This window comes from Herpailurus yagouaroundi, unplaced genomic scaffold (assembly GCF_014898765.1).
Source record: "Herpailurus yagouaroundi ecotype Mexico unplaced genomic scaffold, PumYag 161, whole genome shotgun sequence".
In the NCBI taxonomy this organism is placed as follows: domain Eukaryota; kingdom Metazoa; phylum Chordata; class Mammalia; order Carnivora; family Felidae; genus Herpailurus; species Herpailurus yagouaroundi.
In genome coordinates, this window is record NW_024412402.1 from 16743376 (window position 1) to 16769324 (window position 25949).

At 49.7% G+C, this 25949-nt stretch overlaps 1 protein-coding gene across 4 annotated transcripts in view; it reads left to right on the forward strand.

Annotated features, from left to right (window-relative positions):
- Positions 1-25949, forward strand: part of PKNOX2 (PBX/knotted 1 homeobox 2) — a 280016-nt gene that overhangs the window by 174093 nt on the left and 79974 nt on the right. For 3 of the 4 annotated variants that reach the window (XM_040483432.1, XM_040483435.1, XM_040483436.1), the window contains exon 3: positions 7659-7765. The exons of the other annotated variant lie outside the window; for it this stretch is intronic. The gene's annotated coding sequence lies outside the window, so the exon portion shown is untranslated. The remainder of the gene's footprint in view (positions 1-7658; positions 7766-25949) is intronic. 4 annotated transcript variants of the gene reach the window in all.

The window sequence follows — 25949 nt, forward strand, 5'->3', positions numbered from 1 at the left end:
GGGAGTAGCCAGGGAAGGGGCTGAGTGAGCCCAGCTGAGCAGAAAGGGAGGGTGGAGACAGGCAGGGCTTTGCAAAGATCTTGAAAGGGCTTTCGATGGGGCTGAAAGTTTCTCCAAGAAAGGAAATCCTGCTGGAAAAGTTAAGTAACTTCTCTAAAGTCAGGCTGGTCATAGTTGCCTTAACAGGGACATTTGCTCTCCATGATGGATTCCCAGTCACCAATCTCTAATTTGTGTCTGGTCCAATTTTTCCCAAGTTTCTTGACTGCCTTTGGCATTCCTGTTCATCCATTCATTACCTCATTTAATAAATATACATTGAGGGGCGCCTGGGTGGCTCAGTCAGTTGAGCATCCAACTTCGGCTCAGGTCATGATCTCATGGTCCATGAGTTCAGGCCTCGCGTTGGGCTCTGTGCTGACAGCTCAGAGCCTGGAGCCTGCTTTGGATTCTGTGTCTCCCTCTCTCTCTGCCCTCTCCCCCCACTCATGCTCTATCTTTCTCTCTCAAAAATAAATAAACATTAAAAAAATTTTTTTTAAATAAATACACATTGAGCCTGAAACTAGGCCTGAGCTAGAAGCACGAATGTGAGGAACACCTTGCTCAGGAAGCTCAGAGCTTAATGGGAGGGACACCTATAGGGATATGTAACAATAATTTAGTGAGATATAGCCTGGAATTCATGGCCAAGAACTTTGGACTTTATCTTATAAGAAATATGGTCCCAGTTTTTAGGGGAGCAGAAAGGAGGAAATAACTTACCCTATGTGCAATAAGGTGGCATGGAGAGAAAAACAATACAGAGCTGAATCCTGAAGGATGACAAGATCTAAGTGAATTGTCATTACTATCACTGTCATTAATGAAAACAGTTACCATTTGTTAAAGGCTAGTCTGGGTCACTGCTGAGTACTTTATTATCTGCTAAGCACAACCACATAAAATCCTAATAAACAGTTTGTGAGTTAGCTATTATTGTTTGCATTTTACAGAAATAGGAAAACCAAGACTTATAGAAGCCACATAGCTAGAAAGAAAGAGATCTAGGATCTTGAATCCAAGTTTGTCTCACTTCACAGCCTTTTCCACTCTGCTGGACTATCTCTCCACATTCATTAATGATATTAGTAAGAGTCATATGAAATAATCCATAGTTTGGTCAAAAGCTCTTCATTCAGAGACACATTGAAATATAGGGAATTATAATGCCTTTGGCAATAAGTAATGATAGTGAAATAGCTAACTTTCAAACAAACTGATTAAGCATTCATTTGGATTAGTATTTTCCAGGACTAGTCCCTCTTCGTGTGACTGGAATGATACTTTCAATGATCTACAAGGACAAGGTACTAACCTACGTATATATGGAGAGTATAAAAGAAATAAAAGACACATATCTTGTCTTCAAAGACATATGGTGCCATTGAGGATATCAGATTAACACAGAAAGCAGAAGTTGACAAAATAGATTAAGATTGAGGGTCAATCACAGGCTGGAGGTACAAGAGGGTGACTTCATGCAGTTGCAGAAGGTCAGAGAAAGGCAAGACTTGAGACTGTCTTTGAGGAAAGAGGACCTGAGTAAGTGCAGGACTTGATGGACCTGGACAGCCAAGAGAGAAGGGGAGCACAAGGCCTTCTAGAAGGGCATGGTGGCCTAGCGAGGGGGCACAGGACTCAGACATGGCATGTGCTAGGTTGTGAGACAGTGGCAGCCTAGCCTGGCTGGGGAAAGGTTTGGGTTAAAAGGACCAGGGGATTAGGTAAAGAGGTACGTTTGGGCTGATTATGGAGGATAACGATAGAAGCTAAGAAATTTGGATTTTGTCTTCTTAGGCCCTGGCAAGCCATTGTAGACAGGGCCTAAGGACAGGGGACAATCGGTGTAAACAAGTCTATGAATTATCTTAGCTTCCAAGGAGGCCCTGTCTTCTTAAAGGATTGGAATCTGGTCTCTTTGAGATCAGCCTTGTTGCTCTGGTGATACGTGAGGCTAGGACAGTTGAGTTTAACAACTGACCAAGAGCAGTCAGAGAATGAGATCACACTGTCAGCCAGGTCCAGCCTCTTGTGTACCGACAATGATGAAAACTGATGATGATGACGGTGATGGTGATAGGGATGGTGATGATGATGGGGATGATGATGATGGTGGTGATGATGATGATGATGGGGATGATGGGAATGATGACAATGATGATGGGGATGATGATGATGATGGTGGTGATGATGATGATGGGGATGATGGGGATGATGGAACAGAATTCAAAGCGTGAAGGGTTTTGGCCAATGTCACCTAGCAAAGCCATGGCCTGGCTGGATCGAGCTGTCATGCATCCTTAGCTTGCTCAGCCCAGCAAGGAGGTGAGAGCAGCCTTAGACTGTCACAAATGTCCATTATTGGAGAGGTGCCCGAGGGTCCCTCCACCACTGCACTTACACCAGAATTGGTACTGGGGTGGGCTCCAGAGTGAGAACAGGCTCTTTCAAGCCTCTTAGGCCAAAGGAGACAATGACTCTGGTGTTGTTTGCTCCTGGGATAGATACAGCATGGGGCAGCTTTCCAAAGTGGCCTTTGGTTTGGGCTTCTGGCCAGAGATTTCAGAGGCCCAGTTCACTACTGTCCTATTCATCTACAAAAAGTACAAGTTGGCAAAACAGGCAAAGGTGTTTCCTGGGGAAGCCTGCCCATCTTTGTCAGAGGGCACCCTGACTTAAAACTTGGACAGGCAGGGAGAGGCCTGACCAGGGCTAAAGAACTAGGGGTGGGAGCCACCCCATTCCCTGGAGATCTCGTAGAGACAGAAGGGACTCCATCTTTAAGATGAAGCTCCTGCTTCCTTCTTTGTCCCTGAAACATCTGGGCCATCAGGTCACACAGGGCCCATGTCTTCCCATCCATCTCTCTCTGTCTGTCTCTCTCTCTCTGTCTCTCTGTCTCTGTCTCTCTCTCTCTCTCTCTCTCTCTCTCTCTCTCTCTCTCACTGTCTGCCTCCCTGCCTGTCAGGCTGCCTGATAATTAAGCCCATGTCCAGCCTCAGGATCAGGGCAGTAGTGTCACAGGCTGCATGCTGGCCTCTAGAGGAAAAGGATTTTGTATGGCAACAAGAGGGAGGGTGGTGTATCCTCTCTGGCCAAGATCTAACAAGGCACATTCTGGCCCCTCCTTCAGGAGAGGCAGCCTTGAGTGAGGAGGGGCAGCATGGCTCACAGAGCTGCCCCAGGATAAGAGGGGTGGCCACGACCCACGAGCAGGCTCCTCCCCATGCCCCACAACCCCAGACTGTCTCTCATTCTCCTCAGTGCTTTCTGTCATGTGAGTTGCCCTCCTTATGCTCAGAGGGATCACTGGCAGTGACAGAACAGAGATTACAAGCTGTATTTCTGCCTTGAAGCTTTCTCCAGGCTGTTGGGAACTGGGTGGTTGTCAGTTCCAGGAAAGGAGAAATCTATGTATGTTGTAGCCCTGAAGTGGTGCCCTGCATGGGGGCAGGCTGGTGTCACTCAGAGCGTCCTCCCTCTCTCAAATGTGTATTTTATTAGTGCCTGAGTGGGGCCAGGGATGGCCAGCTTCCCTTCCCTAACATTGGTGTGATGCCTGTCTGGGGGGCTCTGGATCCTCAGTGCCACCTTAGGGGTGGCGGTTGGGGGCAGAGGTAGAGCTAGAGCAGAAAGACAGACAAAAAAGCATGTGGCTACACCAGGACATCAGGAAGGAGCTCTCTCCTTAGTGCCAGAAGGGACACAATTAAAGCAGAGGCTGAAGGACCAGGCAGGCGGGCCTTCCAACCTTCCATGCCCTGACCCAGACCCTCTCCCCCCACCCCTGCCACTGTGGGCTTTGGCAGAGGAGAGGGTGGTGAGGCCAAGAACCAGAAGCAGCAGCATCCATACATTACAGGGTACAATTATTTCCTTATCATCAAGACTCTGAACACCTCTAAGACAGAGTCGTGTGTGTGTGTGTGTGTGTGTGTGTGTGTGTGTGTGTGTGTGATCTTTGTATGCCCAGGCTCTGCTATGTTGAAGGTCCACAATACATAGAGGCTAAATCTGCACTGCCCAGAAGAGGGGAGGAAGGAAGAATAAAAAGCTACCCAAGAGCAGAGGTTTCATCAGCCGAGTAGGCTCCAGACACCTGGGAAATGAGGCAGGGGAGGCAGACATCCTCAGAGCTCCCAGGAGGGCCCACCCCACAACTCAGGGCACAGCCACCTGCTTTCTTGCGGGAGCCCAACATTTACTCGGCTCTTCTTAATGCGGCCCCTCCCTTTGGATTGGTAAGAAATACGAGAGCAAAGAGAAGTGGGGTAGGTTGGAAGAGCAAACTGTCTAGAGTCAGAAGACGTGCCACTTGCTGGTTGTGGTTTCAGGCAAGCCCTGGTGCCCGACTTTCCTCAGCCTCATTATCCACATCTGTAAAATGGGACAACCAGCTGGCAAAGAAAAAGGCGTCTCTCGTACACCACAGACAGGATGTAAATTGGTGTGACCTTCCTGTGAGTCATTGTAAAAGTTTTTAAAAACGAACATCCCTTTGGATTTGGCAGCTCCCACATCTAGAAACTTATCCTAAGACAATGAGCACGTCTGGAGCAAAATTCAGTGATGAGAATGGGCATAACTGATAACAGCAAAAACTAGAAATAATCTGAACAAGTGGTAGAAATTTGGCTGAATAATTATAGTGTGTCCATAAATGGAATGCCATTTAGCCACAGGATTACAGTGTATATTTTCCTTATATGCAAAGATATTTATGCTATGTCGCTAAATTTAAAAGGCTGATTACAGAACAGTCTATATAGGATGACACTGTTTTTAGGAAAGAAGAGTTTTATTCTACATATTAACTATGGTTATCTTTGCATTGTGGGATTACAACTAACTTAAATTTTCTCTGTCTTACTTAACTGTTTTGTACTAATCAGCATCTATTGTTTTGTAAAGATAATGAAAATTAAGTTGCATTAAAATATTGACCTTTACACGTTGTTTTAAGAGTTAGGGGGCACCTGGGTGACTCAGTTGATTAAGTGTCTGACTTCAGCTCAGGTCACGATCTCGTGGTTCGTGAGTTCGAGCCCTGCATCTGTGCTCACAGCTCAGATGGAGCCTGGAGCCTGCTTTGAATTCTGTGTCTACCTCTCTCTCTCTGCCCCTCCCCCACTTACGCGTTGTCTCTCTCTGTCTCTGAAAAATGAATAAACCTTAAAAAAAATTTTTTTTAAAGAATTAAAGAAGATATTACATACAAAAGTTGTTTGTAAACTGAAAAGTTACAGATATAAGACAGGGTCTCTGCCCATGAGGAACTTCCAGTTTGGAAAGACATGACAGATACATAAGATAACTATAGCATGAGACAGAATGTGGCAAGAGCTGTCAGAGAACGATAAACAGCATGTTACTTGGAAACACGGAGGAGGGAAATTTACTTATGGTTCTAGAGGAGAGCGCCAGAATGTTTGAGTTGAATATTGAAGAACGGTTAAGGCTCTGTCAGGTAGAAATATAGAACTGGGGCAGCAAGCAAAGCAGGAAACTGTGGTACAGATTTGGAGAATGGAAAAAGTTTGTGTTTGGATGGAGGGTAGAGACCCTGTGGGTGGCAGAGAAAAGGAGAGTCTAGAAGGGTATTACGGGGCCAGGCTGCAGACACCTTGAAGGCTGCACTTGGTAAAATGCCATCAGTGAACCTTTGTTGGTGCCTTCTATGAATAGGGAGCCACTGAAAGTTCTGGGAGAGGAGCTGACACCGGCATAAACCCATCAGGGGTAGTGAGGTTCTATCTTCTCTGGGGCCTGGGATGGATGCAGAATAAGGGCGTCTGCCTAGGAAGCTCAGTCTGGAGGCAGCTGATGAGCTGGAGGGGCAAACTGTGGGGACAAGGAGGGGCTTGGCCACCATGGTTCTGTGACGGGGCATGAAAGGGAGGGAGGACCATCTTCTGCCCTGACTGGAAAGGGATGGGAAGTGGTAGAAGAATGAAATGAGAGGGTGATCTTGGAAGGAACTAGGACACCTCTCCCAGCGTGGCTGCCTGGGGGGGGGGGGGGCCAGAGAACTGGGAGCCATTCACAGAATTCACCCAAGGCCCCAGGGAGGAGGAACAGGCTGGGGGCATGAGGAGTGTGACAAGAGCAATCTGGTGCTCAAGATGTGTTCCCCTCAGTTGGTCCTGATCCCTTGGGCCTCTCTGTGTGGTATCCCAGGGGCTGGCAGTGGCCAGGGGGGGCCTGGCCCCCTGCTGCTTTGAATGTGTCTCTATTCCTCAGCTCCTGGGAGGCATCTGAGGGGTGGGAAGGGGGGTTGTTTCAACCCAGTGAGTTTTTGTTAATGGAAATTCATTAAGCAACCCACCTATCTTGGAAGCTTCTCTCAGCCCATCCCACCCTCCTAGCATGCCCCAGCTCACTCTTTCCTGCAGGTGGGAATTCATACCCCCTCAGGACCCCGGATACTCTGTCTCTCTGTCTCTGCCACTCTCACCCCCAGGGAGGCTCATGCGCGTGTGCGTGTGCGTGCACACACACACACACACACACACACACACACACACACCCCTGAAGGGAGGCGGGAAAGTCTTGTTCAGGCAAATGTCTAAATTTCCATTTCCCCACTGCAACTCCCAGCCCGGGCCACTGTTTAGCTCCTCCTGTTGTCATGTCACTAGTTAATTACATGCTTTACTGAGGTGCAAATGTGTTTTTACAAGGAGACCAAGATGGTGTTAACTAGAAAGGAACTGTGAATGTTAAAAGATGCATTTACCTCTGGTTGTAGGGCCGGGGCTCTCGGCTGTATGCCCCCTGGTGCTGCCCTAAAAATGCAGCCCAGGCATGTAGCAGCTCTCTTCCACCCTCCATCCCGTGACCCTGCCATCCTAGCCCTAAGCGCAGCCTCCTTGGGGTCAAATTAGCACCTGGATTCATAAGAAGAAAATTAACATAAGTGTCCGGGAAGTGTCAGGTCAGCCCTGAGAACAGTACAGACCACCAACCTCAGTTTCTGAACATCTAAGTTCATTTCAAATATTGAGAACCAAAATGATTCACTTCGATCTAAAAATAGATCAGTAATTGGTACAGCCAAAGCCACCTGTAGGCCAAGGCTGCCTTCACTGCCAGGCTCTGCTCAGGGTCCACTGCCCTCCTGACTCTTCATCCCTTCTGCCCACAGACCTCCTCCCCACCCCCAGTAGTGTCTCCCCAAACCCCAGCCAAAGTCTGCCGATGGAAAAGGATCTGAGACTCAGATGCACATCTAGAAAGGTTGTGACTACTACCCTTCCTTTGAGTTCCCTACAGTTTAGAACAGGAAGCCAGCTCTGCCCTGCCCAGGGCCCAGAGTCACTCAGAGACCTGCCCACACGCTGGGGGAGAGAGGACCGAACATACAACTGATATCAGGAGACCAGAAGGTTGACAACAGGGCACTTGGAACCGTGACAAGGATTTGGGCTCTAAAATGGCTCAGTGGGCCCGAACAGCCACACTGAAGAGAGAGACTGGCCTGGCACATATGGCAGGGAGGTCTGTAGAGCAAATGGAATGCTCTCTCACAACCAGAGTGGGCACCCCCTTGTCCTCTGACCGCCCCCCCCCCCCGGGCCTCTAACCCCTTCTGAGAGCTGCTCTACCCTTTTTTACAGGTGCTCTGGCACCAGGTGACAGGAAGAATTTCTGGCCCAGCTGGGAGTGAGAAGAGGGAGTGAGTCTCCTGAGGGCCATCCTCGAGTCCGCCAGGATCACCCGAACAGTAAGAAATGCTTCTCCATCCTTAAGCACATATTTAAACCCTCCAGGCAGATGATCTTTTCTTCTGAAAGCCTTGAGAAGCAGCCCATCACATTAGCCGGCACTTAGCATATACGACCTAGGAACACACACCTCGTATCATTTTGCTTCACATCTTTCCCCCTTAGCTCCTTGAGGACAGGGCCAGGGTTGTGCCTTATCCCTACGTACCTCTCTTTCTTCTGTGCAGTCTGGGAACAATAAAGTGATGTCGATGCAGACGGACAGGCTGTTGCTTACATCCACAGTGATGATAACATTGTACAACCTTCTGGAGCAAGCGTTATCACCTATGAACCGCCTACGGGCGTTTGTTAAAAAGCACAACCTGGACCTCGCACCAGAGAGTCTGATTTCTAAGCCGAGGTTAAGACCGAAGCTGCACCCCAAGTGTTTTTGATGAGCACAGAGGAAACTGCGTTCCAGGTGTTTCTGATGAACTCTTCGAAATGGTTCTTTAGAATGTATAAGGCATTTTGAATGGAGAATCTCATTTAATCTGCTTATCAGATAGGGGTTTTTTTTAATCCCCTTAAGTAACTTCATGATCTCAAAGACATAAGTATAGGCAGGGATTTAGGAATCCGGTTATCCAGAACAACCCTTTTTTCTTTCCAGTAAGCCATGATAAGGGCTGGATCTGTTATGGTGAGGTTGGGCCCCCAACTCCAAAGGACACTGCCCAGGACTTTGGAAGTTTCTCTGCTGTTCTAGAGCTGCCATGACCTTACATCGGCCTTCATTTTGGGGGGCAGTCATCATTGCCCGATTCCTCACAAAAGCTGGTTTCCTTGGAGAGAGGGAAAGGGAGACAGTTAACCAGAAAGGTGAATGTTCCCAGGGCCAGCTCCCCAAGTTAGCAAGGCCAGAGATATTCCAGAGGACCACACGGGCAAGAACTGGCTCACAGTGCTTGTCCCAGTTCCTATGCCTTCTAGCCATGTGGGGAGCTCTGTGTATCAAGCAGTGGGGAGCACGCTGAAGCATGCTGTGGCTCCTAGAGGTAAACGCCAGAGAAAAAGACATATCTAGGGTGATCAAGGCTTCACCCTTGAGGAAAGGGATTTGGCAGTGTCCATTTCAGGGACAAGTTGACAATCTTTTCAACAGCCTTCAACGAGCCTGTGTGCACGGCCATGTCAAAGGGAGATCACTGCAGACAGTAGTTGTGGTGAGGGCTTAAAGAAGGTGGAGAGAGAGAGAGAGAGAGAGAGAGAGAGAAAAGAAAGAAAGAAAGAGAAAGATGGGGCGCCTGGGTGGCGCAGTCGGTTAAGCGTCCGACTTCAGCCAGGTCACGATCTCGCGGTCCGGGAGTTCGAGCCCCGCGTCAGGCTCTGGGCTGATGGCTCGGAGCCTGGAGCCTGTTTCCGATTCTGTGTCTCCCTCTCTCTCTGCCCCTCCCCCGTTCATGCTCTGTCTCTCTCTGTCCCAAAAATAAATAAACGTTGAAAAAAATATTTAGAAAGAAAGAGAAAGAAAAAGAAAGAAAGAAAGAAAGAAAGAAAGAGAAACAAAGAAAGAAAGAAAAAGATAGAAAGAAAGAAAGAAAAAGAGAAAGAGGAAGGAAGGAAGGAAGGAAAGGAAAGGAAAGGAAAAGAAAAGGGGACAGGGTTAGAGACTCCTGGTGAACCTGTGTGCACAGGTGTTGTGGCCAAGTCCGGGAGACTTTCTCTGGGACTGGCAATCATGCTGAGGTTCTTGCTGAACTACTTGATAGAGTCCTATTTCTCTCCACTCGAAGGCTGCAGATACTAGAGTCCAAACAGACCACAGCATGCCTGGGAGAATGGAGGTGCCCCAACCCTCCTCACCTCCTTACATGCTAGAATAAAGGGAAGAATGGAAATGGGTTGATGGACTGGTAACAATCGCTACCGATTGTGTCTTATAGAATGGAAAGTTTCCATGGATGACATAGAGGCAACCTCAAATATCCTGACCTCCCCTCACTCTCCTTACACACACACACACACACACACACACACACACACACACACACTGACCACCAAACTATCTTGCTGAATGTCAGACAAGTCTGTTCCAGGGGCTAAATACAGTTGACACCGTTGCTTGGATTGGTGCAGTCGGCAAGGACAATTTTTGCAGCTAATGCTGGCAGTGTGGCAATCAGAGGAGCCGCCAGCTGTCTCACTTAAATTCTTAGCTCTCTCGTTCTCTTTTTTTAAAATCGTTTTGCTTACATAATCCACCCCCTTTTTATTTTCTAATTCTCTCCTTGCAAAGCTGGCACCAGAGGGGAAGGGCTGGGGCGGAGGGGTAGCAATTACACATCAGTTTGGGGAGCATTTACATTTTGCAATTACAATTTAAAAATAAGCCTCGTTAATGATCTCCACGTGTCACCGACAAACCCTAACTGACATACTCTCCTGGGCTTGCCTGCCTCCCCCTGAAGGCAGAGATACCCAGGGAGACACAGAGGGAGGCCGGGGGCAGCATGTGAGGGGCCACAAGAGCAGTTAGTGTGCCCTTGAGATTGGTGGAGGACAGGTGTGGAGCTGAGCACCTAGAAACCAGGAATTCGGCTGAGCTCCAGCCGCTCCCCTCTTCCCTGTGCCCATGCTTCATCCTCAGCCCCTCTCCTTCCAGGCTCTGGAACAGCAGGACTCTATGTCCTCAGGAGGCAATGTCAGTCCTCAGAGCCTCCACTGCTGATACTCTCCCAGGTGGGAATTTTCACTGTGCTGTTGGGCAAATGTAAATCCTGGTCCCCAGGAGCCAGCCAGTGTGCCTGGGTATTCGTGGACTGAGTAGAGGGACTGATCACACACGCGGGGCTCAGGAAGAGAACAGGATTAGTTGTTTCGCGGTTCAGGAAGGACATTTCTCCTCTTATAATTGGTTGACATATATTTAATGAAGCCCTCTGATCCCTTGGGCAGGGACTTTGGGGCCAGATGCACCCAGACTCAAATTCTAGCTCTGCTGTTTGTCGGCTGTAAGATTTGGGGCAAGTGAACTGAACTTTTCTGACCATCATTGTTTTTATGCAATTGGGATAATCGTATTTACCTTAGAAGCCTTCTTCGAGGATTAAATGAGATAACGTACTAGAAAGCACCTCACACAGTAGCTGGCGCGTGATAAATACTCCGTAAATGTCAGCTCCTTGCCAAGCCCCTCCTTAGGAGCCCCAACACGCTTCCTCCTGCCTCCATTAATGTTTTGCCTTTCCGGCTACCGTGGACACTAAGGAAGGGTGATGTGGTCTAATTTTGCCAGGTCTCCACCTCCAGATCAAGCCATCTGAACGTTGAGCAGCCCCTGAAGGAGATCCCCCAGCCCCTCACACATCTCCCTGTAGGATTCTCTGCAGAGCCTTGGCCTCAGGCCTCCATTCCAGCCCTTCCACTTCTCACGGGCTGGCTCCCCAATCTGGTTTTCGACAGCCCAAGTTCTCTTTTCTGGACACTACTTCAATGGAGTGACCTTTTATCAGGCCCCACCTACGTCCTTCATCTGTGAAAGGAGGGAGGTGGGCCAGGAGCTGTCTGAGGTACCTTTCAGTCTTGACATCTGTAAGCCTCAGATCCTCCTTCCCCGGCGGCTTCCTCCAGGCCAGTCTTGGGACTGACCACTTACAATAAAAAACTTCCATCTGTTACTTGAAACATACATAAAATAGCTCTTCCCTGTGGCAAAACCAGATATGCATCTTATAAAAACCCGAGACAAGCAAGACTTCCAAAAGCAAGCCCCTTGGCCCGGGGCAGAGAACACAGAAGGGGACTATAGCTTACTGGTTTGGGTACTTAGGCGAACAGACTTAAATATCATATTTTAAATACTTTTTTTAAACATTTATTTGTTTTTGAGAGACAGAGAAAGACAAAGCATGAGTGGGGAAGGGGCAGAGAGAGAGGGAAACAGACTCTGAAGCAGGCTCCAGGCTCTGAGCTGGCAGCACAGAGCCCGACATGGGGCTCGAACCCACGAACCGCGAGATCATGAACTGAACCGAAGTCAGCACTTAACTAACTGAGCCACCCAGGCGCCCCTTAAATACTTTTTTAAAAAACTTTCTTTTTTAACCTATGTTACATAATGAACAGCTTTTCAGGTGAAAATAAATAGATTGTCTCCTTATTTTCAACTGCTGAATATAGTATTCTCTTAGATGGATATTTCATTATTTAACTTTAGGTATTGTTAAATTGAAATAAAGTATGTATGTGAGGAAAAGGCAGGGTAAAAGACACGAAATAGAATAAAAAGTGACCCTTCTTTCCCCTACCTCTACCCACAAAGTCCGACAATCCAAAGTCAACCACAACAAACAGTCTCTGATTCTAGTTATTTGGTGGCCAATGTTTACTATGTTATATAATATACTTACGTCCCTCTTTCTTCATTTCTGTATTTATCTATTAACTCCCTGCTATGAAAGCCAGGGAAGTTAGCACACATTCTCCCCTTCCAATTTGAATTAGTTTGATAATTTTTATTAAACCATGTTTGGGGCGCCTGGGTGGCGCAGTGGGTTAAGCGTCCGACTTCAGCCAGGTCACGATCTCACGGTCTGTGAGTTCGAGCCCCGCGTCGGGCTCTGGGCTGATGGCTCAGAGCCTGGAGCCTGTTTCCGATTCTGTGTCTCCCTCTCTCTCTGCCCCTCCCCCGTTCATGCTCTGTCCCTCTCTGTCCCAAAAATAAATAAACGTTGAAAAAAAAATTAAAATAAATAAACCATGTTTGACATTATCTATTTTTAATATATAGTATTATATAGAATATGGTGTTGGGCCGCCTGGGTGGCTCAGTCAGTTAGGTGCCCAACTTCAGCTCAGGTCATGATCTCACTGTCTGTGAGTTTGAGCCCCACGTCGGGCTCTGTGCTGACAGTTCAGAGCCTGGAGCCTGCTTCCGATTCGGTGTCTCCCTCTCTCTCTGCCCCTCCCCTACTCACACTCTGTCTCTGTCTCTCTCAAAAAAAATGGATAAACATTAAAAATAGATATTAAAAAAATAACAAAAAGAATATAGTGTGTATATATTACATGTTCTACACTATATAGCACATAGTACTACATATAATTAACTCTATGTTTTATTTATGTAGTGTAATAGCGGTTTTACAGATTTAGAAGATTTATAGTCTATCACTGTAGTTCCCTCTGCATTTCAACTATAGGTTGATTGTAAGATGGAAATATTATCCAACCACAGAATTGAATGGTGTGATTTGACCAGGGAAAAGGAAGTGGAACCCTCTACATTACAACTTGGCTGCTGCAGTAGAATCTTCCAAGCCCCCAGGGGTAACCGCCCAACCTTCATTCCCATCCAGCTCTCTTCCCTCCCACTGGGTCACATCAGGTTGCCACCATCTTATGTATATGCTGCCCTCTTCCTCTGATTCCTCTGTTTTACTGGAATACCCCGCTAATTATTTCTGATATTGATGGGTGGGAAATAAACTCTGAGTTCCTTCATGTCCAAAACAGGCTTTATGTTGTCTTCAAACTTGATGCATAATTCGATTGAGCTCAGAATCTCATATCAAAACCTTCTTCTCTCAGGTCTTGAAGACATTGTTCTACCGTCTTCCTATCTCCAATCTTGCAATGAGAACTTATGGAAACATTCAATTTTCTCTTCTTTTGCAAGTTCGAGAATGTCACCACTGTGTGTTTGATTTTGTTTGCACCTTTCTTTTTTTCATTACCCCTACTCAGGCCTTGGGACCACTTTCAACCCGAAATAGTCACCTGTCTTGCTTCAGCTCAGGGATATGTTCATTTCATTATTCCTTTGTTTGTCCTGCTCACTTGTCTGTTTTCTCCTGGAACTTCCACTGCCCAGCACAGAGCCTGGTGCATAGTAGGCGCTCAGTAAATGATTATCGAATTTGTTCCTTGGGACCTGGGTTCTAGTTAGGTCCCTATATTCAACTCACTGCATGGACTTGGACAAGTTTTCTCATTTGAGCAGAGAAGTCAGACCTCATGACTGCTCAAGATGCTTCCACTCTGCCAGTCCTCTGACAGTCCGCCCTGGAGCCCGGAGTCCCTGCTGCTCCTGGGATTGGGGAAAAAACTGAGGAGTGAGAAGGGAGGGGAAGGCAGAGGTTGGGCAGGAGGGCAGCCACAGCGGCCAGCCTCCCACTACCGACATTTCCCCGAGCCTTTCATCTGCTCAGCATCCCCTGCCTGTCCCCCTTGGGGACCTCTCTCCTTGACCTTCCTGATCATTCTCAAATGGGCCTCTTTTCCTCTTCATCTCCCTGCTCCCTACACCTCAGCTCCCCTCCACACACAGGTCCCATTAGCGAAATAATCTCTGACCATGGCAAGTGTCTCATTAAGTGAGATCTTTTTTTTTTTTTTCACTTTTATGAATTCCCGCACAAAGAGACTTCCCTCCGCAATGCTGCACAGCAGATGCTTTGACCTGAGACAGCCAGGCCCTAAAAAGAGAAGAAAGATCAGAGCGGCCTGCCGATAGCTCAGATATGCCCCAGACTTAGGCTACCTTGTACCCTGGGGGAGGCATCTTGGGTGAGAATTCTCACTTGCCCCTCTTCCCCACCCCAGATACTGCTCTGGGAGCAGACACCTCACATGCAGCTCCCCTGACTGCCTAGACCGACCTGCTCTGGACAGAACCTCTAGATCTAACCTCTAGATCTGGGAGCCAAGATGCTTTGCTCCTTTTTCCTGAGAGGGCCAGAAAATGGAAGATCCAGATTAACAAGAGCTCAGATCCCAGAAGATCATCCTCTGTTCTAAGTCAGAGAATCCTAATTGGTCCCCAAGGGCCAGAGTCTCCTGGGCAAAATTGTCTTCTCTTCTTCCATCCCCTGGTCCTTGCCCTGCTATGACGAATGGGGTCCCCTCTTACTGGAGAGAGAAGAGGGGGAAAGTAGAGGCACAAATTTGAACTTCAAGTCCACAAAGATTCTGTACTGAAGTCAGGACTCTTTCTTTCCACTGGGGGACCACCATGATAGAATGTGAGTTGGCATTGCAAAAGGCAGAATTAAGGTTGGAGGTGAATTATACTTTTCAGACAAGTTAATATGAAACACTTCTTGGTGCCTGAGTGCAGTAGAAAGGGCCAGCATATGAGTAAAGGTTTCCCTATTAGAAGCCAGAGAACTACAGACCCCTTTCCAAGGCTGGAGTTTAAAGGGAATGGGGCTCGGCAGGGGACAGGCAGGAGCCAGTGGGAAGTGGAACACAGCTCTGGTCCTCTGCACTTCTGTTTAGCTGCTGCCTGCTTGGGAGGCTGTGGGGAATAACCCCGCTGCTGGGCCTGCAAAGATGTCCTCATTGGCCACCCATTTAGATGGCTGCCTGGAGTCCCTCTGGGCTGAGAGAGGAGGGTGGGCAGGAAGGAGCTTCTGCAGGGGGATAAAGCTAGAACTTGGGGAGACAGGACAAGAGATGGGATGCCCCCTAAGGATGAGCTGCCCCAACTTGCAAAAACCAATACTGCTCCACTGGGCAGGCTTTCCAAAGATACAGCCAGGTGCCTCTTCGCCTGTGAGTCGTGGGTACACGTCCCCCCGCCCAGAGCAGGGGCTTCTTTGCAGCTGTGGGTGGTCCCTGGAAAGTCACGGGTGGGGTGGGGAAAGAACTCCAAGGGGAGACATGGAGAGCAGGCGGACAGCCACCGGCGCGCTCCCTTCCAGCCCACCCGGCCCCACCTGGGCTGCCCCACCTGGGCCGAGCAGAGCCCAAGGGTCCGGCTGACAGGAAGGAGAGGCTGACGGAATCACAGTCAATGTGAGTCAGAGCCCTGGCCCTGGTGCCACAGAGTGTGGGGTCAGCCTACAGGCAGGCCCTGCTTTCGCTCTGCACAAGTCCGGAGAGCCGTGCCCCCAGACAGCTAAAGCACATGACCCAATTACCACTTACGCATCACCTTTTAGATGCAGTCCTCAACCTTGTACTTCTGTCGTTTCCTATTCATTCTTTAATTTTGTTCTTTCCCTTCATAATTGAACCCACAGTCCAGTGAGTCTACGACGGAGACTCAAGACTCGCCTCTTTCAGCACGCTTAATGTTCTCCATGTTTGTCTCAGTGGTATTATGTTTACGAGACCCCTACTTCTTATAACTGGTATCAGCACTTCCAGTTTTCCACCTTCCACTCATTTTTATGAAATAATGAGAGCAAAATGCAATAAAATATTTAAATAGAGGTGCGCACACGCTGCCGTCCAAAGACGACAGGGCTGGCAGAAGCGAACTGCTGTCTAAGTGGAAGCACCTTCCAAAGGCGTGAAGTGCGTGTGCATTAATGGAGGCACAGATGCCCAGATCTGGCATTCGGAGGATGTTTAGGGGGACTGCTAGAATATAATTCGTGGAAATGCAGGGCATGTGAAGGTGAAAGGGCAGCCTGTAGTGGATGGCCCAACTCCAAGTCAGTAGCTTGTTTCCACACTCATCCTTGCCTTTTCTGTACTTCCCCAATTCCCCGGGGGCCTCTCTCCTCCTCTGGGTTTCCCGCCTCCACCCTGGGACTTCTAGGTTAAATGTTCAGAATCTGAAAGTCGACGGGGTGTCACATTGGGAAACTTCCTCAGCCGCACTAAGCCTCAGTTTCCACGTCCATGAATGAGGACAGCCATCATGCCTATGCCATAAGGTGGCTGGGAAAAAATAAACAAGGTTATGTGCATCAGAAGCTTAGCATAATGCCTGGGGCGTGGGGAAAGCTCAATGCACAGCAGCTGTTATTAATTGCATTTACCATCTCACCCCTATCAAAATTTGCTCCAGGGAAACACACTCATTCTCACTGAGGTGTAAGTGACTGCTGGAACTTGAAGAGCTATCTTTTCCAGATTTGTTTGTTTGTTTTACATTTTAACAGGAAGCCAAAGAAATTAAATTGTAACTGTGTATATATTCAAGCTCCGTGAGGAGATAGAGCTTGTGAAATCTCTATCTCATAAGATTTTTCCCCCCTAGAGAGGAAAGGCAAGGAAGAGCCATGATCTGGTCCACCAGGGAGCACAGGGTTCAATGGGCAAGATAGGCCATGTGGATGGGAGGCAGATTTTCCATAATATAGAAACACACGTAGTGATCATCCATGCTCTACTTCTCCTTCATGGAAGAGTAGAGTTTTGAGCAAAATTTTGATGAAGGAAAGGACATGAGAGTGTGATACAGAGACCTTGATGGCAGCTGAGAAGCACAGCAAAAAGCATGGAGGAAAACTCTCATTAGGTGATAGAGAGCATGTCTGTTCGCTGGGGCTTGAGTCCGGTTGGCAAAGCCCAGGAATGCGCTCTCTGCCCAGCATCACTTTTTTGCATATGGCAGGCACTATCCTCCCTTCCCTGGGGCTCCCTTTCCTGACAGATGAGGAACACAGAGCCAGTGGACCTGTCCTTGTTGCCAACAGCAGTGACACCAAGTTGAGGGAGGCCCCTGGGCATCCTTTCCCCCTTCCCTGAGTGGACTTCGTTGCTCTAGACTCTACCTGGTCTCCCTCCCTTCCATGAGCTGGGGAAGGAAGTATCAGGGATGAGTGGCTTTTCTATGATAAGCTGAGCCAGAGAGCCACTTGCTCCAACAACCCTGACTCTTGACCATTTCTTTCTGGAGGCCATTTAAAAAAAAAAAAAAAATGGAACCAGGTATCATCCAGCCAGAGGACATGGTATGGTTCTGAGGACCAAAAGGAGCCTGGCTGACCCCCGTAGGATCCTCTGGTTCCAGGAGAATCTGAGAGCATCACAAGGGACAGATGGGATGGGAGTCAGGGTCCCTTATCTCTATGGATGCCACCCTCCTCACAGTCCTGTTGCCCCACCCCCCTCCCAGCCCATTCTTGCTTTCCTTCCTCTTTCCAGCTCCCCAGGAGTGCTATCCTCCCTGTGTGCCTGCCTCAGAGAAGAGAAAGATTTATGAGAGGGAGGTAACTGCCTCGCTCCTCCAAGAATCAGAAGCTCTCCTCCCATCTGGGATCCCCAGCATCTGAGCTGCTCCTCTGTCTCTGTTGAGTTGTGAGCCTCAGGGGCCCAGCCTGTGTTGTTTTCTCAGCTCTGTTCCCGAGCAGCGGCTGCCGTCAGCTCTTGACAAATAATAATAAACCTGGGGATCAGGTTTGTCGAGGGGGATTTCGGTCCCTGGGTTCATTTTTAGATTTGTGTGTGTGTGTGTGTGTGTGTGTGTGTGTGTGTGTGTGTGCAGACAAGAGAGCATGTGATGGTGTCTTGGGGGAGCAGCCCAGGGCTCCCAGGTGCCCTGGCAATCCACCCTCCCTATACCTGTGGAAGAACTGAAGGGCTCTCCTCTGCCCCTGACCATCAGGGCTGCCTGCCTGTGTAAAAGAAAAGAGAAATAATTGAATGAAAGGCCTGTGACTCTCTCCTTTCCCTGTCCCTCCCCACCTCACCCACTCAGGCTATTTGGATGGAGTGGCTGGAAATGTAAAACAGAGGGCAGAATCCCAGCTCTAGGTTTGAGAGTTGCCTGAGTGATGGGTGGGAACTTGGCCACAGGCCCAGGGAGAGAGGCTCATTGACAGAACCTTCACATGGACTCTACCCCATGTGGCAACAGCCTGGCCCCCCCCCCCCCCCCGCCTCCATTCTTGAGGTGTAGCACCAAGGGAGATGTTTCCTGGAAGGGGAGAAACGTTCCAAGTCAGGCATCGCTGCTGGCAAAAGCTGGCCCCAGCCATGGGTGAGTGTGAAATTCAGGAGCCCAACATGGTGCCCCTGTGGGGTAGAACAGCACCCACTTTCAGCAGTTTGGAGGTGGCCATTGGAGGTCATTGCTGCCATCCCTGCCTCCAGGCAGGTGAAAGCACAAACCACTTACCTGGCCCATGCAAGGGCAGTGCTTACCCTTATAACCAGCATGCTTCTCCCCCCACCCCTTTCTGTTGTTTTTTTTTTTTTTGTTTTATTTTGTTTAAAGGAACCAAAGGGGGAAAAATTGCCAAGTTGTGAAGTGCTTTAAGAGGAGATGAGAATCTTCATCAAAATGCTAAAAGCTGGAGGGGGAGAGTAATGTGAAAACTCTTGCCTGCTATTTATGGGATTGATTCTCAGATCAAGAAGAAGCAAGCAGTCGGATGAAAGGAATTATTGTTAAAGCTCCTCGGTAGGAAGATCTAATGGACAATTGCTGCTATCAGGGGGAATTAAATTGCTGTTTCAGTTTGTAAAATATATCAGCAGCTTTTTGAAGCCAGGAAAGGTGTGACAGCCCAGGCAGGGAGGAGAGGGGGTTCTGTCACTTTCTGGCCCTGGCGTGGGGAAGCGGGAGGCAGGCAGGAAAGAGGGCTGGAGCAGAGCATGAGCATGAGCTGCTATCCTAACTCTGACCCTGGTCCATGTGTTTGAAGACAAATTGAAAAACAGCTAAGCTGGGGGAGTCGAGGGACAAAGCAGCAGCCCTGATGTGCCCAGAGTCTGGGCCCTGATGTGCTCAGAACCTCATGTGTCAGAGAGGCATGGCAGGAAGCAATAGGTCAAGATGGGGGCTCATGTCTGGGAAAGCTGGTCAGGGGGTGATGTGGGTCTTTGATTGCCAGCAGCCCCACTCACACCCAGGGCGGAATCGAATCCTCTGCCTTCCATGACCACTGAGCGTCCCATCACTAAACTGAGTGCACAGAGGGATCCAGTGTGGATTAAAACAAAAACAAAAACAAAAACAAAACAAAACCTCTCCTCCTAGAATGGGGTCTCTAGGCTTGGGTCAGTGAGTGCACAAATGACCTGCTGACCCAGCCACACACACGGAAGACATACTGCTACTCAGGATAAAGACCAAACCACAAAATGCTTCAGGAGCGGGGAGTGGAGAGGAGTGGAGGCCCTTGGAAGGAGGAGCACAGCCGTCTGGAAGAGACTATACTCCTGGTATAGGGGAGCGGAAGGGTCCCTGCCTTCTCTGATTTCACAGAAGGCTCTTACCCCTTCCAAAGACCATTTGCCCCATGTGGCAGTTAAGGGCTGAAGGAGGAGAGAAAAGTGGGGAGAGAGAGACATTTTCACATCTCCCAGGGAGTCAGAAGCCAGCAGTCCTAGTTAAAGCTCACTCTGGTTTCTGCTCTGTCTCCACTCTGTTCCCTGGAGACCAGCATCATCATAATAGGGCGTGACCTGGTACCACCACCCAAGTGGGCTTCCCAGAAAGGTAGCAAATGATAATTAGTTCAAAGAGCTCTGGTGGCTGAGGGGTCTGAGTCGCCTGCTGTCTTGCTGAAGTCACTAGAGAATTCTTTCCTATCGAGGGTCCCACGAACCAAGCAGGAACCAGAGGGGCACCAGGGAAGTGGCCTTGCTGGCTAGGGCATTCTGCAATGACTTGGGCTCCATGCCAGGTGCAGTATCCCTGGGGACCTGGGTCATGGTGGAGCGGTGGCTCATTCTGGAGCTTCAGTCAGCCATCCTTCAGGACAGTAGTGAACAGGGGTCTGATCCCGAGTGCAAAGCCTGCTTGGTTCCCCTCCTGCCTGTCTGGCCTTCAGTAACAGAGACACAACTACTTTCCAGTCTCCCACACCCCACTCTGGACCTGCTCTGCTCTTAGCACACTGGAGGACTTCCATTTGCCCCCAGCACCCACGGTCAGAAAGACGGGGGCAAAACAACGTCCACCAGGCCACGGCATTCCTGTCGCCTGAATCCTCCGGCCCCTCTGCTACCACCCAGTTCCTACAGCACCTGGTCCAGCATTTGGTGGGCTCCTGGGGGGCTAGCTCCTTCCCCTTCATTCCTCAAAGGCCCTTCACTTCTCCCTCGCTTGCAAACAGTGACCTTCTCAACCAGACCTTCTCAGATTTTACAGCTTCACAGCCCACAGGTACATCCTCCCTCCCACCTCTGTCTTCTCCACCATTCCTGCACTGGTCCTGCCCTGTCACTGCCCACCGCTGACTCCATAAACCAGGCACAGTGACCATCGTGCTTCAGATTTCTAGCCCTTCCAGGGTTTTGCAAAGAAATCTGGGGTGTGTGTGTGTGTGTGTGTGTGTGTGTGTGTGCGCGCGCGCGCGCGCCCCTGCATTTCTTTAGATAAATCCACAGAGTCACATGAAATCAGTGACAGGTTGACACCGTTATTTCAAGATTCATCGCTCTGAGTTGCCAGCACAGGAGACCTAGCCAACTCCTTCCCACCAACAACACTTTTTTTCCAAGCATAATTTATAGCAGTGGGGTGAATTTGTTTCCAAAAGATGAATATCACACTATCAGCAACAGCTGCCTCTCATTTTTATTTGTTTTTAAATTTGACTCAAAGTCCAATTCTCTATACACATCCGAAGCTGTAAATCCTAAGGCGACTGATTACATGATTTAGTAAACAGGTTATATTATATAATGCAATTAAAGTGGGGCTCCGAGGTGCCACCTACAGGCGGCTCCTGGGAAGGGAGCTGGGCCAGAGACTATCATTTTGGAGGCGGCTCTAGGCTGAAGGAAAATAAACGGGATTGCGCCAGGGTTGAGGCGGCTGCTCCTGAGGGAGAAGTTGCAGCCAGCCAGGTTACTAATGCAGCCTTTTGGTCCCTCCTGCTGAGTTCACTCTGTTATTTCAGCCTCCTGCAAATCTGTCTAGACGTCAGAACCCAGGCCTAGGCAGCCGCTCAGAGGGGCCGGCTTGGGGTGGCGGAGGAGAAGGGGGGGATTGGGAACCACCTGGGGGCTTCTGGGCAGGGGGTGCTGAGGAGAGCTCCTGGCTCTCTGGCCTCAGGGTTCTCCTCCCTCCCTCTCAAATGGGAAGTGAGGTAGAGAAGGCTCCAGCTTGGCTAGCCTTTGGAATGAAACTACAACCCAACTATTTCCTCCATCCCCTCAACAAAGCTTGTGTTGAGGGCTAATGATGGGCAAAGATTTTCAGACTATTCTGGTGAAACCCCCCAGTTTGCAGTCCGAGAGGGGAAAGAGGCTTGTACTAGCCACAGATAAGTGGCAGAGCTAGATAAGGAATCCAGACCTGTTGACCCTAAGCACAGGCGGGGTCATGGGCAAATTCATGGGAATTTGCAAAAGAAGAAATTGAGGCCCAGGCAGGGGGCAGGACTTCCACAGCCTCTTCGTGTAGCAAGGCAAGGAAAATAATGAAAATACTGCTGGTGTGTGTCAGAGGACAGAGGAGAAGAGCTTCCAGGGGCCCCTCAGCAGTGTGTCTTAGGAAGGAAGGGAGGGAAGAAGGGAAGGAAGGGAGGGAGGGAGGCAGGGAGGGAGGGAGGCAGGGAGGGAGGGGGAGAGAGGGAGGGAAAACCCAGGGTCCATGCTCCCTCCCATCACCCCTCTGCCCTAAACTACAACACTCTTCAGATGAATCAGATTCTGGGGCCTCAAGGATTCTAGCTTCTCCAAAGAACTTTTGTAAGACTGGGCCGCGAATAACTGGGGAGAGGAGCGGGGACTTTCTTCCCTGGACACTAAGAGAGAAACTGGACCAGACGGGGGGTGGGGGCCGAGATGGATGAAATAAACAGGACTATCAGAGTCCAGAGGGTAGAAATACATCCACACCATGTCCTGTGCCAAGCACCCACCCAGTCTCCCGTCTGGGGCAATGAGGTGCGACAGTGAGGAGCCAGAGGGAAGCTGGTCCTGTCCCCCCTCCTACCGGATACACTGTAGTCTCAGCTAGGGTCAGAGGGCAAGCACAAATGCTGTTGGGCCAGCTGGCCAGAGAGTTCCCAATTAGACTTTGTTTCTCATCCTTAAGGCCCTGAGCCCCCAACCCCGGCACCCTAGCCCAATTACTGCCGGGCAGCATTAACCCCTTGGTGCCCCAGGCCGTTAATGGAATGTTAATTGGTCTAATGGGTTTCATGTCAACAAGTCCTAATGAGCTCCTTCCTAACGAGCTTGCTATTTTTTTTTCTAAGCCTGTTTGTCAACACACTGGAGTTTGGGCTACAGATCCAGGGCCTCACCTTGCAGGGCAGGGGGGAAGCAAGAGTTGAGGAGACAGAGGGAGTGGATGCTCTAGGGCTGCCCATTCCTACTTCCTAAAGGGGTATCTTTTTGTGCCCCCTCAGCCACCCACAACCCATGCAACATGGCCTTCCTCAGCTCCTGAGCTCTGTAAAATGGCAGTGTTAGCTCCTTTTGATAATATCAGTGACACAAATTATTTCTTCTTGGATATCATTGTGGGGTTGAATGTTGCATCAGGGTCCCCCCCCCCCCCCCATTGGCTGTCATATAATAAAGGTTTTCAGCACTAAGAACAATCTTTTGACATGAGCCTCTCTTCGATGGCATATTTCTCTGTGGTAAATCAGTGCTCGGTGTCCTCCATTTTGCAATCTTGGCTGTGCTCCCTCGAGTGCCCTGGTGTCTGGTAACAGAGTGCTGAGGCCTCTGGACAGGGTGGAGCAGCCTCTCCGGCCCACTGAGAAATGCTAGAACCCTTTCCAAATCCCCAAAGAAAGTTCAAAAAGGGCCGGGCACCCAGCTATTGCTTAAGGAGCAGCCCGCACCGAGCTGTGGAGTCTCACTGGGTCCAGTTTCAGAACAAGAGAAGTCGGATCCCCATGTTCCTTTCCAGGGTGGTTCCAAATGGTCCCTCAGCCCCCCAAACCAGCGGGGTTTCCCAAGGACCAATGCGGGGAGGGGGGGAGTGCATATGCGTGTGGAGTGGTGTGAAGAAAAGAGCAAGCTTCCCGAGATGGGCGTGGGGTCTCCCCCAGTGTCTTGTTACCAGAGGCTTCTGTGCCTGAGTGAGCACAGAACCAACGAAACTTAAGCCCCTGATGAAAAGGCCTCCTGTTCTCTGGCAGGAGAAGCCCCCAGAGGGCAATGGGTTAGTGGCCTAGTGGCCTGTGGTGACCCCAGAGAGGGGGAGGGGAGGGGCAAAGGCCATCTGGGGCCTCAGAAAATTGTTCTTGTGTCCTCTGGCGAGGCAGGTCTGGCCCCTGCTCACAGCCTGACAGACTCCAGACTGAAAAATCTCCCCCCTCAGCCTTGGCAGCCGTGGTTGTTCCTGGGTGCAGACCGCTTTTCACCATCTCTCCTTGCAAATATTTCTAGGGACAGCAACTCTAACGTGCCCCCACCTCCCATTCATTGGACAGTGAACAAAAGAATGCAGATTAAAGACTCTATTTAGCCCCAATCCTCCTCGTTGAGTGTCCTCTGCTTTGCCTTTAACTGACTTTCTCATCCGTGGAATCAGGTTACCCCAAGACCCAAACCTGAGGTTAAAGGGAACTAGTTGCCCCTAAGAGGGGAGAAAACCGCCTAGAGGGAGCTCCCACCCCGGACTCTGCCCCCAGGCTCCCTCTTCTGGGGGCTGCTGGCACTACAGCCCCACAGTGGTCCGCTTTTCCGGGGGCCAAGGATTGGCACTCTTTGCAAGAGGTCCTCGAGGCAGGTCCTGAGGCCCCAACCAAAGTTTCCTCATCTGCTAGAGTTCCAGGAAAGGCTGAGCCTAACGCATCCTGAAGTATCCCTATTTCCTTTTGTCCCTCTAGGTCCAAAAGAGAGATTCCACACCCATTTCAGTATCTCAAAAGTCTTAATTCTGGACGTTTCTTCTGACATCACAAGGAGTCTCTATCCTCTTTTTTCCTCAGGAACCCTTTCCACTCTGCTCTTGCCTTCCTTGGATGTTTATTGCCACCCAAAGACCCAGCCATGAAAACAGGCATCGGTTCTCCCAGTCCTGAAAGTGATGGGCTCCTGAGGGCTCCTTTCTGAGACTCTGTGAAAATAAAGAATGATCTGGGTGCCGTGTGTGTGTGTGTGTGTGTGTGTGTGTGTGTGAGAGAGAGAGAGAGAGAGAGAAAGAGAGAGAGAGATGGGGAGACCCTGAGTGTTTTTATTGCACAGATATCCCAGTGGCCCGTCATCTGAAGTAAGGCCAGGGTAGGTGAGGTGTGGGTAGCAGTAAGGCCACGTGGAATCTCCTGCAGTCACAGAAAAAGTCCTCTCTTCCTACACTGTCTCCTCTGGAACCTCCATTTCATTTTCCTCTTGCCCGCTGGACCATCACCTCCCCGACTGATAACACTCCTCGGAGAGATCTTGCCTCCTGTCATTTATTCAACCACACCTCCTGGCTCAGTCCTTTGCATGTAGTTGACACTTGATAAATAGTCCTTGAATGAGCACCTAAATTTCCAGTGCATTGCGCACTTAAGGTCAAAGCATGCCTGGTGCTTCAGAGACTCAGTTCAGGCCAGGCTTTCTATTTTCTCCTCTTCCTGAAAAATAACCAAAACAACATCCACACATTTTCTCTCTCTCTCTCTCTCTCCCTCCCTCCCTCTCTCTCTCTCTCTCTCTCTCTCTCTCTCTCACACACACACACACACACACACACACACACACACCCCACAGGGTCCTGGAGACCAGCCCCCTTCCCTTAGGCAACTCCAAAACACCCTCAAGTTCCCACAGAATTCAGGTATGTGAAGATTTCAGAAGACCTCTAGGACAGGTGTGGGAGGGCATCCGTGGGAAGAGGGTGGGGCCCCTGAGGGCCCTCACGGAGAGGGGAGGAAGGGTCTGAGTCTGTGTCACAAATGTTTCTAGCTCATTAGCACCCTCCAGCCCGGGAGAAGGACAGGTCCCTTGCCCCACAGAGGTTCTTAGCAGTTTCCAGGCCCCACGGTGGACAGGCCTGCATCAGGCAAGTAGCCGCTGCTTTCCAGCGCTAAATATTTCAGGGCATCTACTGTAGCTAAACAGCTTTCCGGGCATTCTGTTTCCTTGGGTGGTATTTCCAGGCTGTCTCCACTTACAGCACTACATTCTAGTTCAAGAAGTAACCTTGAGGGGCGCCTGGGTGGCGCAGTCAGTTAAGCGTCTGACTTCAGCCAGGTCACGATCTCGCGGTCCGTGAGTTCGAGCCCCACGTCAGGCTCTGGGCTGATGGCTCAGAGCCTGGAGCCTGTTTCCGATTCTGTGTCTCCCTCTCTCTCTGCCCCTCCCCCGTTCATGCTCTGTCTCTCTCTGTCCCAAAAATAAAAAACGTTGAAAAAAAATTTTTAAAAAAAAGAAGTAACCTTGAGGTCCAGCAGGGGCAACTCACTTACTGGTGATGGGAAGGGGGTAGTACAGTGGAGGACACAGGGAACAGGAAACCTGGAGATTTTGGTCCAATCCCTGCTTCACTGCGCACACACACACACACACACACACACACACCATTATTCCTCTTGGCCTCTGTCTCCTCCTCTATAA